This window comes from Delphinus delphis, chromosome 8 (genome assembly GCF_949987515.2).
Source record: "Delphinus delphis chromosome 8, mDelDel1.2, whole genome shotgun sequence".
NCBI lineage: Eukaryota > Metazoa > Chordata > Mammalia > Artiodactyla > Delphinidae > Delphinus > Delphinus delphis.
Genome location: NC_082690.1, coordinates 9,401,899 through 9,416,031, shown reverse-complemented (window position 1 = coordinate 9,416,031; position 14,133 = coordinate 9,401,899). Strand labels below are relative to the sequence as shown.

Genomic DNA, 14,133 nt, shown 5'->3' with positions numbered 1-14,133 from the left:
TGTTTTTCTCTTTCTGACTTACTCCACTCTGTATGACAGTCTCTAGGTCCATCCACCTCACTACAGATAACTCAGTTTTGTTCCTTTTTTTTTTTTTTTTTTTTTTTTTTGCGGTACACGGGCCTCTCACTGTTGTGGCCTCTCCCGTTGCGGAGCACAGGCTCCGGACGCGCAGGCTCAGCGGCCATGGCTCACGGGCCCAGCTGCTCCGTGGTACGTGGGATCTTCCCGGACAGGGGCACGAGCCCGTGTCCCCTGCATCGGCAGGCGGACTCTCAACCACTGCACCACCAGGGAAGCCCAGTTCTGTTTCTTTTTATGGCTGAGTAATATTCCATTGTATATATGTGCCACATCTTCTCTATCCATTCATCCGCTGATGGACACTTCGGTTGCTTCCATGTCCTGGCTATTGTAAATAGAGCTACAATGAACATTGTGGTACATGACTCTTTTTGAATTATGGTTTTCTCAGGGTATATGCCCAGTAGTGGGATTGCTGGGTCGTATGGTAGTTCTATTTTTAGTTTTCTAAGGAACATCCATACTGTTCTCCATAGTGGCTGTATCCATTTACATTCCCACCAACAGTGCAAGAGGGTTCCCTTTTCTCCACACCCTCTCCAGCATTTATTGTTTGTAGATTTTTTGATGATGGCCATTCTGACTGGTGTGAGATGATATCTCATTGTAGTTTTCATTTACATTTCTCTAATGATTAATGATGTTGAGCATTCTTTCATGTGTTTGTTGGCAGTCTGTATATCTTTGGAGAAATGTCTATTTAGGTCTTCTGCCCATTTTTGGATTGGGTTGTTTGTTTTTTTGTTATTGAGCTGCATGAGCTGCTTGTAAATTTTGGAGATTAATCCTTTGTCAGTTGCTTCATTTGCAAATATTTTCTCCCATTCTGAGGGTTGTCTTTTCATCTTGTTTATGGTTTCCTTTGCTGTGCAAAAGCTTTTATGTCCTAATTTATTTTTGAGTGGGAGTCCACTGTGAGCCTTCTTTCTAGTAAGCTTCCGGGGGGGGGGGGCGGGCCGTGTCTTACGTTTTTCCTTGGAGCCCTGGAGCCCCCAGCATCAGGCTGTTCACACTAAGCGCTCAGTAAATGCTGTGCACCTATGAAGGAGTGTCTGGGGGGATGGGGATTGTCCTGCGGGTGACTTTTGGACTATTCTTCGGCCTGAGTAGTTCCCAGGTTTGATTGGGGTGGGTGGCCCCAGGAACCAGGGTAAGGGCCTGATGGGGTTTCCCCTGGAGACAGGATGTTTGGCGCCTTCAGTAAGGAACAGCAACTGAGAAGCTTTCTCAGGGCCAAAGAGAGGGTGTGCAAAGAGGCTGCAGAGGGAGCAGTTTGGGGGTGGCAGGTCGAGACTAGGGCAGAGGGAGGGTCCAGGTCTCCGTCCAGGGCACCTGGCCACCGTGCATGGGGAGTGCAGGTGGCCCTCCCTCTTCTGTGCCTCACTTTCCCGAGCGAGGGAAGGACACGGTTCATCGCGTGGGAGAGCGGAGAACCCTTTGTTGGGTCTCATTGTTTCCAGGAGGGTGTGCAGAGGCTGCGTTGGGCATATCCATCCTGGTGCCACTCACAGGCTGCGCCCGCCAGAACTCAACCCTCACCCCACCAGCCTCCTCTCCCGCCCCTCCGCGCCTGCCCGGTCGGTCGACCCCTCCGCGCCCCTCGCTCCTGGCCCCGCCGCCTGCCCTCTCCGCCGGCCTCCGCGGCTCCCGGACCATCGCGAGCCCCCGGCATCGGCCCCGCCCGCAAGCAGCATCTCCCGAGTCGAGTCCTTCCTCCTCCTCCACCCCGCCCTTCCTCCTCCTGCCCGCCCGCTCCCCAGTCGGCTCCCCGGCCGTGTGCGCAAGCGTGTCCGGCCCCTTCCCCGCCCCCCGCCTGTGCCCGGCCCCCGCCTCCCAGCAGGCGGACTTACCCGCTCGCAGGCCGGCCCCGAGCCCAGGACAGGGACCGGGCCGAGCGGAGCCGCCGCGCCAGTGCCGCGCCTCCAGCCCGTGCGCCTAGCGGATCGGAGCTGCGCGCGGAACTGTCCTGCCTCGCCCCGCGCCACCCGCGAGGGTGAGTACGCGGCGGCCGGTCCCCGTGGGGCCCGCGAGGGAGGGTGGGGAGCGCCTCCGGGTCCCGGCTGCCCGGTTGCCCGGTTCCCCGCCCGGCGCCGCGGCCGGGGAGGTGGTCGGGCCGGGCACGTGGGCGCCGCGCGGGGCCGGGGCCGGGTGGGGAGGCCACAGCCCTGGGATCCCTTGCCCTGGACCAGTTTTTCGCGGGAAGCCGATTCTTTCTGCTCCTTGGGAGTGAGCAAACGGGACGGTCCTCTTCTCTGGAAAGTTTCTAGCCCCCACCCCTGCGCATCCTCTGAGCCGACTTCTGGCCACAACTGCCCCACCGAGTCCAGGAGATCCTGGGCTGGCTTGCCTGCAAGTGGCAGGCTCTGCTGGGTCTGGCTGTGTGCAGGAGACCCAAGGTCACCAAGCAGAGCCCAAAGGTGGGGCTGCTAGCTGCAGGCTGGCTGTGCCCAATACACCAGTCCACGTTGCGGGGCTCTTTGGGCCTAGGCCACTGGGCCACAGAGCTGCCTGGTTGGTGGGCAGTGGGATGGGATGGGGTTGGGGTGAAGGTGGAGTCCAGCTGGGGGCAGAATCGCTGGGCTCAGCCATCTGTGCTGGGTGCCCCCCTGGGGCCCCTGCTGGCTGGGACCTCCCAGGCAGCCCAGAGCTGCCAACATGTCTGCCAGCACTGCCCCCTCCATTCTCAGTCCTGGGGGAGGCTCCTTCTGGGCCCAGGAGGCCTGACCTACTGCTGCCACTTCCTCCGTCTGTCCCGCAGACTGGGTCCCGAGTGCTGGGGTTGGGGGCTCCTGCCAGAGGACTGGGGCTACAGGCACCGTCCGGGTGCTCAGCTGTGCCCATGTGACCTCATGCCCACCCACAGGCTGGCACCCCCATGCGCTTCTCACAGAAGCCTGTGCTTTCCACCGCTGCGGGGAGGCACAGTGTGGAAGCCAAGTTCAGGCAGACTTATTCTTTGCGGAACCTTGGGAACGGGCCTGGTACAGCTAGGGTGTCACCAGAGGCACAAACCAATACCGCGCTCTCCTGAGCCTTGCTGTGCCACGGGGGGGGGGGGGGGGGCAGGGAGGGGGGATCATAAAAGCGTTGGGCACTGTGGAAGGTGCCTGCACAGAGGCGGAGGTATGTGAGTGTTTGCTATTAGCAGCGGTTCTCCCGCACTCTCCAAAGTTCTCCACACTCACCAAAGCTGCCCCATAATTCTAGAGGGGGTGCCTGGGAGGCGCCAGCTGTTTGGGGCCTAGAAATGAACTTCTGGGGCTTTTTCTCTTTGCCGGGAGCTCATCTGTGAATAACCCCTGCCCGAGCCGAGGTGGCCCAGGTCCCTCTAGCCTGTTCCTGGCTCTGCTTGTGTCTCCCCTGCACGTGCTCTTCGTGCCTCCATCCCTCAGCATCCATGTGTTGGGTGGGAGATCTTAGTCTGTCCCCTGAGCCCTGGGTCTCCCTCCCAGCAGCTGAGGGAGAGCCAGGAGTCGGGGGCTTTCCCCCAGAGTCCGGGTGGTCAGGGGTTAGGAGGGGAGGGTAGACGGGAGGTGGAGTTAGGAAAGTAGCGCGGGAGCCTCTTGCTTGGACTGTGGGTGGAGAGGCATCTGTGGCTTGGGAGTGGGCTGTGCTCAGAGCCACAGGCCCCTGGCCCGTGCGTAGTGGAGGCCCAGGCCAAGGAAGCCCTCGGCGTCTTCTGGGCCGCCTTCCCTTCCCTCCCTCACCCCTTCCCTACCCAGAGCAGTGACTCAGTCCCCACTCCTCAGAAACAGACTCGCTCAGCCTCTCCACCCTGCCAGCCCTCTTAGATCTCTGGGATCCAGTTTTCTGGAGAGAACCGAGAATCTGCTCCTTTCAGAATTATATAACAAATCCTGGAAAGAGGCCCCCCTACCCTTCACCAACTGGAGCAGAGAGGCCAGTCCCCCCTTCCTGTGCCCCAGCTTAACCTGTGACCGTCTGTGGTTTACCCCTACTGGCCTGGTATCTGCCCTGCACTGGGTGCCTGCCCAGACCCTACCTGGGTATGTTCTCTGGGCGAATTCTTCCTCTCAGAGCAGCTCAAAGGTTTGCCCCCGCCGTCGTGGGGAAGGGATCCCTCCATCTCAGAATGACACAAAGGGGTCCCAGCTCATGGTGGGGTGGGAACCTCCAGCCTCCCGAAAGGGACCCTTCAGATCAATGTCCCAGAGGGTCCCAGAGTCTGAGAGCCAGACCTACAGATTGTGCCCAAGGCATCCACCACAAGCCAGCTGAGTCCCCAGGCCCTGGGAGTTGGACCCTCGGTGCCAGAGAGCAGGGCAGTCAGGTGGGGGGACACCCAGAAAACGTGCAGGGCCTGCCTCCCCCTCCTGACTCCTCAGTTGCCCTGGGGTTACACACTTCCCTGCAGAAACGAGCTGACTTCTCATGCCTCTCGACCTCAGGTCCCCCTTCCTTCTCGACTCTTGGCCTTGACCTGAAACCTTTGGTTTCCTTGAGGAAATGACTAGGGCAGGCAGGTTTGGGTGCCTCTAGTCATTAATTCCCCTCTCTCGTTTGTCACCCCTTCCCAGAGGTGCTCAGCACTTCTACACGAGTGTTCTGAGTGCCCCTGGAGGGGCTGCGGCCACCCCTGGCCTCACGTTCCCCCCTGACCTGTATCGCATTCCTAGTGTGGGGGTGTGTGTGTGTGAATGTGAGTGTGAGTGACGCTCTTTATTCTACGGATAGAGGAAGTGGTCAAATGTAGCTGCAAGTGGGAGCAGCTGCGTGTGATGCGTGGGCCCCAGCCAGGTGCCACGGGCCTCCGACTGGTGCCCCTGAGGCTGGCACGGGGTGAACTCTGCCAGGGGCTGCACTGGGTTGATCGCTCTTCAGCGTGAGGAAGGCCATCCCAAGCTGCAGGTTTTACTTTAATCTTGGCCCCTTGCCTGGGACCGGGAGACCTCCAGCCGGATGACTGCCTTATCTCTGCCACCCCACACCCCGCCAAGCCATCCTGCAGAGAGATGATGTGAACGCTCTAGAATCTGAAGCCCTGGCCTCTGCCCTGAGCCCAGCAGGGAGGAGGGTGCCGCTGGGGCCGGGGGGTGGCCGGGGGGGTGGCCACCTGGGCCGCGGGGGTGAGGAAGGCCTGGCCGTAGGATGGCCCCTTCTTCCTGTCTGCAGCTTCACTTCAAAGCCCCAGTGTGTCAGGGGCCCCAGGATCTTGCTTTCCTGGGCAGGGTGGGGACCATGGTTGCTAGAAAGAGGGCACGGAGCAGTGTGCAGAGTGCCGGGCTCGCGCACTGTTGTTCTGCGTGGGTCCAAACCCTCCTCCGGGGTGCACGTTCTAGGGCCTGCGGTGATGCTCCTGTGTCCATGGTCTGCCCTGTGTCCTCTGCCCGTGCAGCCTCTGCAAATACCTGTCCTTATAATAGTAAAACGGGACTTAGTAAATAACAAAACTAGTTATGATTTATCTATCGAGCACTTATTAAAAGCCTGACCCAATAAACCTAAAAAAAAAAAAAAAGTGCTGTCCACTTATTTACGTCACTTCACGTAAGCACGACCTTTCATTAAGCCCATTTGTAACTGAAGCCATGGAGGCTCTGGAAGATTAACCCATTCGGCCAAGGTCACACGACTCCTAAGCAGCTGAGCCGGGACTCCTAGCTAGGCCTGTTTCCAAAACCTGCACTTTTCAGCCCAGTTCGCTACTGCCCTGCAACTCTGCAAGCTCATCTTCCCCTGCCCTGTGACCCATGAAGAGGGCGAGGCTCAGAGGTGTGACAGGGTTTGCTCAAGGCCACCGGGTGTGGGTGACGAGAACACAGCCCTCCTGATTCGCAGCCCAGGGCTCTGTGCAGCCCCGAAGCCCACGTCTGGCCCTGCCGGTCCTGCCTCCCCATCCCCTGCCTCTCTCAGCTGGGCAGGGCTGGGCTCTCCTTCCTCCCTCCCCTCTGCGGCCCCTCCCAGCCCCTGCCGGCCCCCACCTCTCCCCCTTTCCCTCCGGTAATTGCTTCCATCTGGCCTGCCCATCGGCTCCTATTCCTTGGAAATGCGGCTCCCCCGCTGCCGCCCACAAGGCTGCAAGGCCTCATCCGGCAACCACGGCGACACGTGGGGAAGGGGAGGGGTCCTCCGGGGGTCTGAGCGCGGGGACCCGGACGAGGTGGCTGCTCCTGGCATCTGGCATCCCCAGATTCCTGCCAGGCCACAGTACCTTTTGCTCTGGGGCTCTCCTGGACCCTGGCCTGGCCTGGCTCGAGGCCAGAGAGGCTCCTCAAAGACCTGCTTCCCCTCTGCTCCTCAGAGGTCACTCAGGTCAGGAGGAGGGAGGCCTGGTTGGAAGGGATGGCAGGACAGAAGTGGGGGCCAGCAGGGGCCCACCCTGGCAACCCACCGCTTGAAGGTCACGGGAGGGGAGCAAAGCAGGGGACGGGCGGTGCCAGAGACCCAGGGACCTGGGAACTCTGGGCAGGTGAGAAGGGAGACGGCTCATTTCCTTTGGTTCCGAGCAATTGGAACTCAGAACCAGCAAAACTCGAGATGAAGCTTCATATTTTGTCGTGATCAAAAGTAAAACTTGCACGTTTAACGGTGTGTTCAGTGCTCTGTGGACTCCCTTGCCTAGGCTGGGTGGGGAGGACCCAGGGTCTTCAGTGTGGCCATCTGGAGCTCTCAGGAGCAGGCCTCTGCCTGTGTAGGGGGCAAGTGCCCTGCGGCGGAAGATGTTCAAGCTTGGACCCGTGACCTTGGCAGGGACGGTCCAGAGGAGATGCAGGCATTGGAGGGGCATGTGTGTGGTGTGAAATGGGCTTGAAAACTCTCAAGGCGTTTTCCTCCCTGACTCTTTAGGGTTTTCACGTAAGCTCCAGGAGCCTGTCATCTCATTGCCGTGTCCTTCATGCCTGGAATGATGTCTAACAAATACTAAGTGCTACAGTGTCTTCACTGTGTCCCTGCTTTGCTTCCCCCTTTTCTTGGGGTGAAGGGCGAAGAGTTTCCCTTTTGACAGCTGAGCTGTTTGGAGCCTGGCCTGGCAGCCTTTTCAGACACAGGAGAGGCAGGCAGGAGCCCTGGGGGTGGGGTGGGCAGGAGTCTGCCCACCGGGAGGGCATCCTCCCACTCCCCCATGCCAGGGGCAGCTGGTCACATTCCTGCCCCCATCCCCTCCTCAGCCATGCTTTTGGGTCCTTGCACAGACTGGTCCTAACCTCCCCTCCTGCCCAATGTCAGCTCTCCCCTTATCCGGGTCCACGAAAAGCTCCCCAGGGGTGGAACCCTCTGGGGTGTCAGCTCAGGAGTGAGGGCTCAAGAGGCGGGTTCGCCCCCATTCTTGCTTCACCCCAAACGACTCCACTCTTATTCCTTCTACATATTGGGTTTCCACATAAAATCTCATTTGAAAGTGGGAGAGAGGGTGTCTCGGCTTAAAACCCTTTTTATTTGAAAACCTCCGTTGGGCGCCGGTCAGACTGTTCTACTTCCCCAGCCGCGTGTTCTCAGCTCCCCACCTCTGCTCCCACTGTCCCCTGACGGTGGCTTGGGCGCTGTTGGCAGTCCCCTTCCTAGATTGCATCCGACTCGAGCCTGTTCTGAGGCTCCCCTGACGGCCGGGCACCCTTGTCACTTACCCCACCCTCCCACATGTCCCAGCCTGTGACATCAGGGGACCCTACCACCCGTGAGCTCAGACGGGTGGGGGAGGGCAGGGCTGCACAGCCTTGGGCCTGACACAGAGCCTCGGTTTCTCACTTCTGAACCAGAGTGCGTTTCAGATCATGTCCCAGCACCTGGGGCCTGGCTCTGTAAGTGCTGGCTGGTGGGTTTTCTGTGATTCAGGGTGCGGCCCAAAGACTGCAGAGTGCCTTCCTTCGGGGCCAGGAAGCCAGGCAGGTGGCCTTTGTCTTCTCTGTCCGCCCCCAGCTGTGTGACCTCAGGCAGGTCTGGGACTTTGGTTCTCCATCAGCCCATCCGATAACTGGGCTAATAGCGTCTGCCGCAGCGCAGCTCATGGGATGGATCTCAGAGCACAGATGATAGACACTGGCGAGCTCGGGAGGCCTCAGAGGTCCTGGCTGATGTTAGACTGTCGGGTAGGACCCGTGACCGTCTGACTCCCCATCGTGTCCCCAGCACCCGGCACCGCACTGGCACGTGGTAGCCTCTCGGTAACTCTTTCTTTTTGCAAAGGTGGGAGCTGAGACTCAGAAAAGTAACTTACTGTTCAAGGTCTCAGAGCGACTTTTCCCCCAGACAGGGGCTGCCTCTCCTGTGCTCCATCCCACCCCTGTCTCTCCTTTCTCCAAGGTCCTGGTTTGCCCTCTGGTTCCAATGATCCAGGATTGTTGAGGCTGAAACCCCTGGGGCGTGGCCGATGGTGGGACTGGGTGGGCTGGGACCAGTGCTCTGGAAACGCCCCCGCCCTGTGCTGCTTCTCCTGGACCCGCCTGTCCGGCTGAGAGGGTGTGCAAGCATCCTTGCAGGAGGTGTGGGCCCTTCTCTCCACACGCCCCCTTCTCCTCTTGTCCCCTCTTTGGTCCTTTTCCTCTTTCTCCTCTTTTTCCGACCCGCCTGCCTTCCTTCCCTTCTCCTTCAGATTTCTCTCAGCTCCTCCCCCAGCCATCCCTCTTCCTTTGTGTCTGCCTCCTCTTCTTTCCCTTGTGCCTCTGCCCCCGCCTCACCCAGGCCCCGGCATCCTTGCTGTCCTGCCTGATGTGGCAGCTGGACTTCGGGTGGGTGCCCTGCAGCCGTGGAGGTTCAGGAGCGCCTCCTCTTGTTGGCGGCCCCAGCATCTTCGAGCGGGACGCTCGTGCAGCAGTCGGGGTGGGTGAAGGGACAGGGCCTGGCCCGGGTGCGGATGCTCTGATCTTAAGCTCAGCTTCCTGGGCCCTCACCTCCCTTCTTGGACATCTTCCTGGGCCGGAAGGCAGGATCTCATCCCGGAGCCAGAGGGCCTCCACAGAAGAGCTGGCTGGTGGAGCTTCTCTGGCTTCTGACCTCTGCCCTCCACCCTCCTCTCTCCAGAGGTACCTGCTGGGATGGAGGAGGCTGGTCAGAGCAGGGAGGAGATTTCTGCTCAGATGCCTCCAGGTGAGCGCACACAGCGCGCGCGCGCGCGCGTGTGTGTGTGTGTGTGTGTGCGCGCGCGCGTGTGTGTGTGTGTGTGTGTGCGTGTGCGCGCGGGAGAGTACGTACACGGGTTGTGTGGCAGAGAGAACATGGGCCTGCATTCGCGTGTGGACAAGAAGGGGTCCACTGGTGTGGGTCTGGGCCCCCCTCCAGGCCGTCATTGTGCAGCCCTGCTCCTAGCCCAGAGCTCTCCTCTGGGCTTTGGGGCCCTGGCTCTGCACTGAGGCTTTCCTCTGTCTTGGGGGCCAGCTGCTCCCCTGTTGTGGTCCCACGTGGTGGTGGCTGGTCCGGGGCCACCCACTCAGCTGCCTGGGGGCCCTGGGGCCAGTGTGTTTTGCCCCCCACCTCCCCCAATGGAGGCGTGGGGGGGCTTCCTGCCCGGTGCCTCACCCCTGCCGAGGCGGAGGGAATGGGGAACAGCTGCGCCAGCCGATCCCGGCTCCGTATGGATTTGGTTTGACAACAAAGCTCCCTCTGTGTGTTCTCAGGCCCCTTACATAACCGGGGCGGGGGAGGCAGGCAGGAGGAGCTGGAGATGGGGACAAGGTGACAGCAGGATGGGGCGGCTGGAAAGGGGGCAGGGGCCGGGAGGGGCGCGGAGGGGAGGGAGAGAGACGACCGTCGAGAAGGAGGGAGGGTGGGCAGCGGCAGGAGGAAGAGCCTTGGCTTGACCCCGCGGGCCTACTTCCCGCCTCCCAGGGCGGAGGAAGCTCCGTTTCCAGGTCCTCTGGCCTTGTCCTGTGGGTGCCTTGTCTTCCTTTCTGGAGCCCCGCCTGTCAGCCCTGGACCTGCAGAGGAGGGGCTGCTGGGCCTGAGAGTCCAGGAGTGAGGCCAGAGGAGAGTCTGGGGCTGAGCCTCAGAGGCGTCCTTACCCCACCCTGTAACCGAGCACATTCCCTAAAGATGGGAATCGGTCTCCCTGGTGCCTTGGGCTTCTCGTCCCTCCTCCTATAGCCCCGGACCTGGGCCGGAAGCCCCTCGTCCCTCCTATAGCCCCGGACCTGGGCCGGAAGCCCCTCGTCCCTCCTCCTATAGCCCCGGACCTGGGCCGGAAGCCCCTCCAGCTGTTCTCTTGATGGTGCTGCTGAGGGACGCTGACCCTGTCGGGTGGCCCCAGGCCTCCCAGCTCCTCACGCAGCCCCCCACCTGGGGCCTCCCCAGCTCCAGACCCTCGGCCACTTCAGAGACCCTGTGGCCCTGTCCCCTGCACACCACCCCCCTCAATAATCAGACACTCTCTTCTCACTGTCACTGTCCCCGCAGCTGTCCAAATAGAGTGAGAAGAAAATGTTCTCTTTCCGGAACAGCTGGACTGACAGGCCGGGAAGGCCAGGTGAACTGGCCAGGCTTGGGTGTGTTCCTGGGGGCAGGAGGGGCCCTGTCCCAGGACCCTGACCCTGACAGCTTCTAGGCAGGAGGAAGGGCTCGTGGAAGAGGCCAAGAGGATGGATGGGGACGCCTGTCTGGCCTCCCAGCTTCAGACGGGGCCAGGGCCCCACGGTGGCGCAGTCTCCTGGGCCTTCTCAGGGTCTCCTCTGTGCCTCGGTTTCTCTGAGCCGGCTTCTGGCACCAGGCTTCCTCAGAAAGAGGAAGTGGTCTGGCCCTGAGGGTGGTGCTCATGCGCGGGCCGCAGCTCCTGCCCTTCCAGCCTGAGAACCACGACGGCTCCCAGAAGGGCAGAGGGGAGGAGCTGCTGGCAAAGCCCGGGGTTTTCCTGGGCGTGAGTGGCAGAGAGCCCAGGGTTCTGGCTCGTGGCTTGACCCCCGGCACCGCCCTCCGTGAGATCTAGGGTGCCCGCCCAGGGGCACCCTCTATGACCCTGGGCCAGCAGCTCTGGGGAGAGGCGGCGTGGGCACGGCCCAAACCTGCCGAGCAAGCCCGAGACTGGAATCCTCAGTCCCCAGGCCCAGACTGCCCCAGTCCTGCCCCCCTCCGCCTCCCCCAGGACTGGGAGCCAGGATGAGTCTGGAATTGCTAATGCCTCAGGGCCTGAGCCCCAAAGGGCTAGAATGGGGTGGGAGGTGGGCAGGGGAAGGCCTAGGGGTTTCCTGGACTTGGTAGCAGGAAGATGAAGATCAGGTGCAGGTGCAGAGAGGCTGGGACAGGCCAGGAGGATGGTGAGTGAACGCTCACTGGGGGGGTGCCCTGCCCCGGGGCAGCGGCCTCTGCCCCTTGCCTGACATTGCCTCCCCTGGCCCCGGGAACACGCTTACAAGGCCGAGTGTCCCCCCCTCTTTGCTTTCCTGCAGCCCCCTGCTCGACAACCCATCTTCCTGGGTACGTCTGAACACAGCTGGGGTGAGGCTCCCTTCCTGGGAGCTGGGCTTGGCCGCCCCAAGCCAGGAACCCAGGGCTCCCCTTTTCTCAACTTTTGGAGATGACAAGATCCCCAGAGGACTGGCTCAGCCACTCCTGGCCCCTCTCAAATCTCAAGGTCCCTGACTGACAACCCAAGGGACCTGCAACCTGACAAACAAACTTCGCTGGAGCCGGAGCTGAAGTTGAAGGAAGCCGGTGGGCAGTGCCCTTCTCGAAAGATGGGGGAAGACAGCGCCCTGGCAGAGGAGGCCCAGCAGGCCCCAGAAGCTGTCCGTTGTGGCGGGAAGTGGGGCCAGCAGGGAGGAGGAAGAAGGAGGAGAGAGGGGGGCGGGGGGGGGAGAGGGGGAGAGGTGTGTGTGTGTGTGTGTGTGTGTGTGTGTGTGTGTGAGTGTGTGTGTGAGTGTGTAGGGGTCATGTTTATTCTGGGCTGTGCTCCTGTGCTTGAACAGGGATTCGTGTGTTTGTGCTCAGAGGTGTGTTTGTAGGTTTTCAACACGGAGGGTCTCAGTGGACCAGAGTGGAGCTGGGCTGGGAAGGGGCTCAGAGTGTCCTCTGGGTGCCTCCCGGCTCTGTGCATGCTCAGATCTGCCTCCCTGTTTCCCTGCAGGGGCTGCGTGAGCCCCTGGCAGGGGAGGCTCTGGGTCATCCCTGATGACCTGGCAGCCCTCGTGCCAGCAGTCCCACCTGCTCTGCCCTGGCCCTGCCCCAGAGGGACCACTGGTCAGACTGGAAGGTCTGCACCTTCCCCAGCAACACCTAGAATGCTAGCCGCCCCTCCCCTTCCTCATTGGTAACCTTTACCTCCAGGAGAGTTGTATAAACAGCTGATTTGTGGAAACATCTTACTGATGTGAAACGATCTCAAAAGGGTCTCTCTTATCGGCTTCACTGTTCCCAGGAGACAGGCTGATGGAGGAAACGGAGGTCTTGTTTTCATTCTCCGCAGTTTCATTTCTCCTCCAGAAACCCCACCCCAGAGGCCGTGCTGCCCCGCCGCACTCCACCCTGCACGATCCTCCCCTTTTGCCCTAATCCCACCCTCAGCACCTCTGACCCCGGTGGGCTCCTGATAGAAGTTCAGGCGTGCACTGAACTTGGCCCTGTAGCGTCCCTGCTGGGGGACTTTGGGAGTACCAGCTCTGGAGAGGGGACACCGCTCTGCAAATGAGGCACTGCTCAGAGTGGAGCGGGTGCTGCCCCTGGAGCTGCCGGGGGAGGGGGACAGCTTGGCTCTGGCTGGAGGTCTGGGGCCACGCCCCGTGGGACTGGGCACTTTCTCTAGGAGGGGTTGTACCCAGAAAGGGAGAGCGGCTTGGCCACTGAGGACTCCAACGCCCCCTGAGCCTGGCCTGTACGTGGGATCCACGTTCAGTGCAGGCAGAGTCTGGGTGGCACTCCCCCGTCTGCCTGGGCAGCTGCGTGCGTGCCATGAGTGCAGTGGACCCAGCGGCTGGGAGGAGAGGTGAGTGCAGTCGTGGTTGTGGTGTCTGGTGGGAGCTCTGGACTGCTCCCCGTGCTGGGCTGGGGCAGACCTGGAGTGGAGAGGGGCTGCCACGCACTGGGGGGAGGCCCAGACCAGGAGTCACCTTCAGCTTCCAGGGGCCCAGTGCTTGCTCTGGGCTCAGCCGGTGCTAAGGCTGCGGGCTTTCAATCCTGGGATATGTTTTGAGGCTCCCACACCTCCCAGAACTTGTTCTTGCTACTCCCATTTTACAGATGGGAAAGCTGAGGCCCAAGAGATGCAGGAGCTTTTCTAGATCCACCCCAGACAGCTCCCCCCAATTCATGGGTGCCAGAGAGTGTAGGGCTTCTGAGCAGTTCAGACTGCTTGAATTCTTTATTTCTGGAGACCCCGGGACCCTTAATTTACCTCTGTGTGCCTGTTTGCTCATCTGTAAATGAGAATGAAAGAGGACTACCACACAGAGTGTTTTAAAAATTAAATAAGAGAAAAAAAATTAAATGAGGTTTTGCACAAGAGCTGCTGAACAGCCCCAGGGATCTTTAAAAAATGAATCCAGAGTGTCACTCTTCTGTTCATACCCTCCAGTGACTTCTCATGGAACCCTGAGTAACGTCCAGGCTCCAGGGTGGCCTGTGACGTCCTGTACCACCCGGCCAGCGGGTCTCCCTGGCACCGCCACTGGCCCTTCCTCACTGTCTCCGGTCACTTTGGACTTGTTTCTGTTACTTACACCCCACAGGCCCCAGGGTCTTTGCTCTTCTCTCGGGCTGGAACCTCTGCTCCCACTCCCCCACCCACCTTTCCATGACCGCCTCTCGCTTAGGTCTGAGGTCAAGAGTCAGCCCCTCAGGGACCTGCCAACACTCCATCCCAAGGTGCTGCCCCATCTCCCTCTGCTCCACTGCCCTGTTCTGATGGCCTCACCGTGTGTTCCTTCTTCTTCTTTTTTTAAATAAATTTACTTATTTTATTTATTTTTGGCTGCGTTGGGTCTTCATTGCTGCACGCGGTCTTTCTCTAGTTGCGCTGAGCAGGGGCTACTTTTCGTTGCGGTGCACAGACTTACTGCGGTGGCTTCTCTTGTTGCGGAGCACGGACTCTAGGCGTGCAGGCTTCAGTAGTTGTGGCACGTGGGCTCAGTAGTTGTGGCTCGTCGGCTCTAGAGCACAAGCTCAGTAGTT

The 14,133-nt window shown here is 60.4% G+C and overlaps 1 protein-coding gene across 4 annotated transcripts in view; it reads left to right on the top strand.

Moving 5' to 3' along the window:
* The first annotated feature begins 1,951 nt into the window (after positions 1-1,951).
* ST3GAL4 (ST3 beta-galactoside alpha-2,3-sialyltransferase 4) overlaps positions 1,952-14,133 on the top strand; it is a 33,247-nt gene continuing 21,065 nt past the window's right edge. For all 4 annotated transcript variants that reach the window (XM_060017693.1, XM_060017692.1, XM_060017691.1 and 1 more), the window contains exon 1: positions 1,952-2,077. The gene's annotated coding sequence lies outside the window, so the exon portion shown is untranslated. The remainder of the gene's footprint in view (positions 2,078-14,133) is intronic.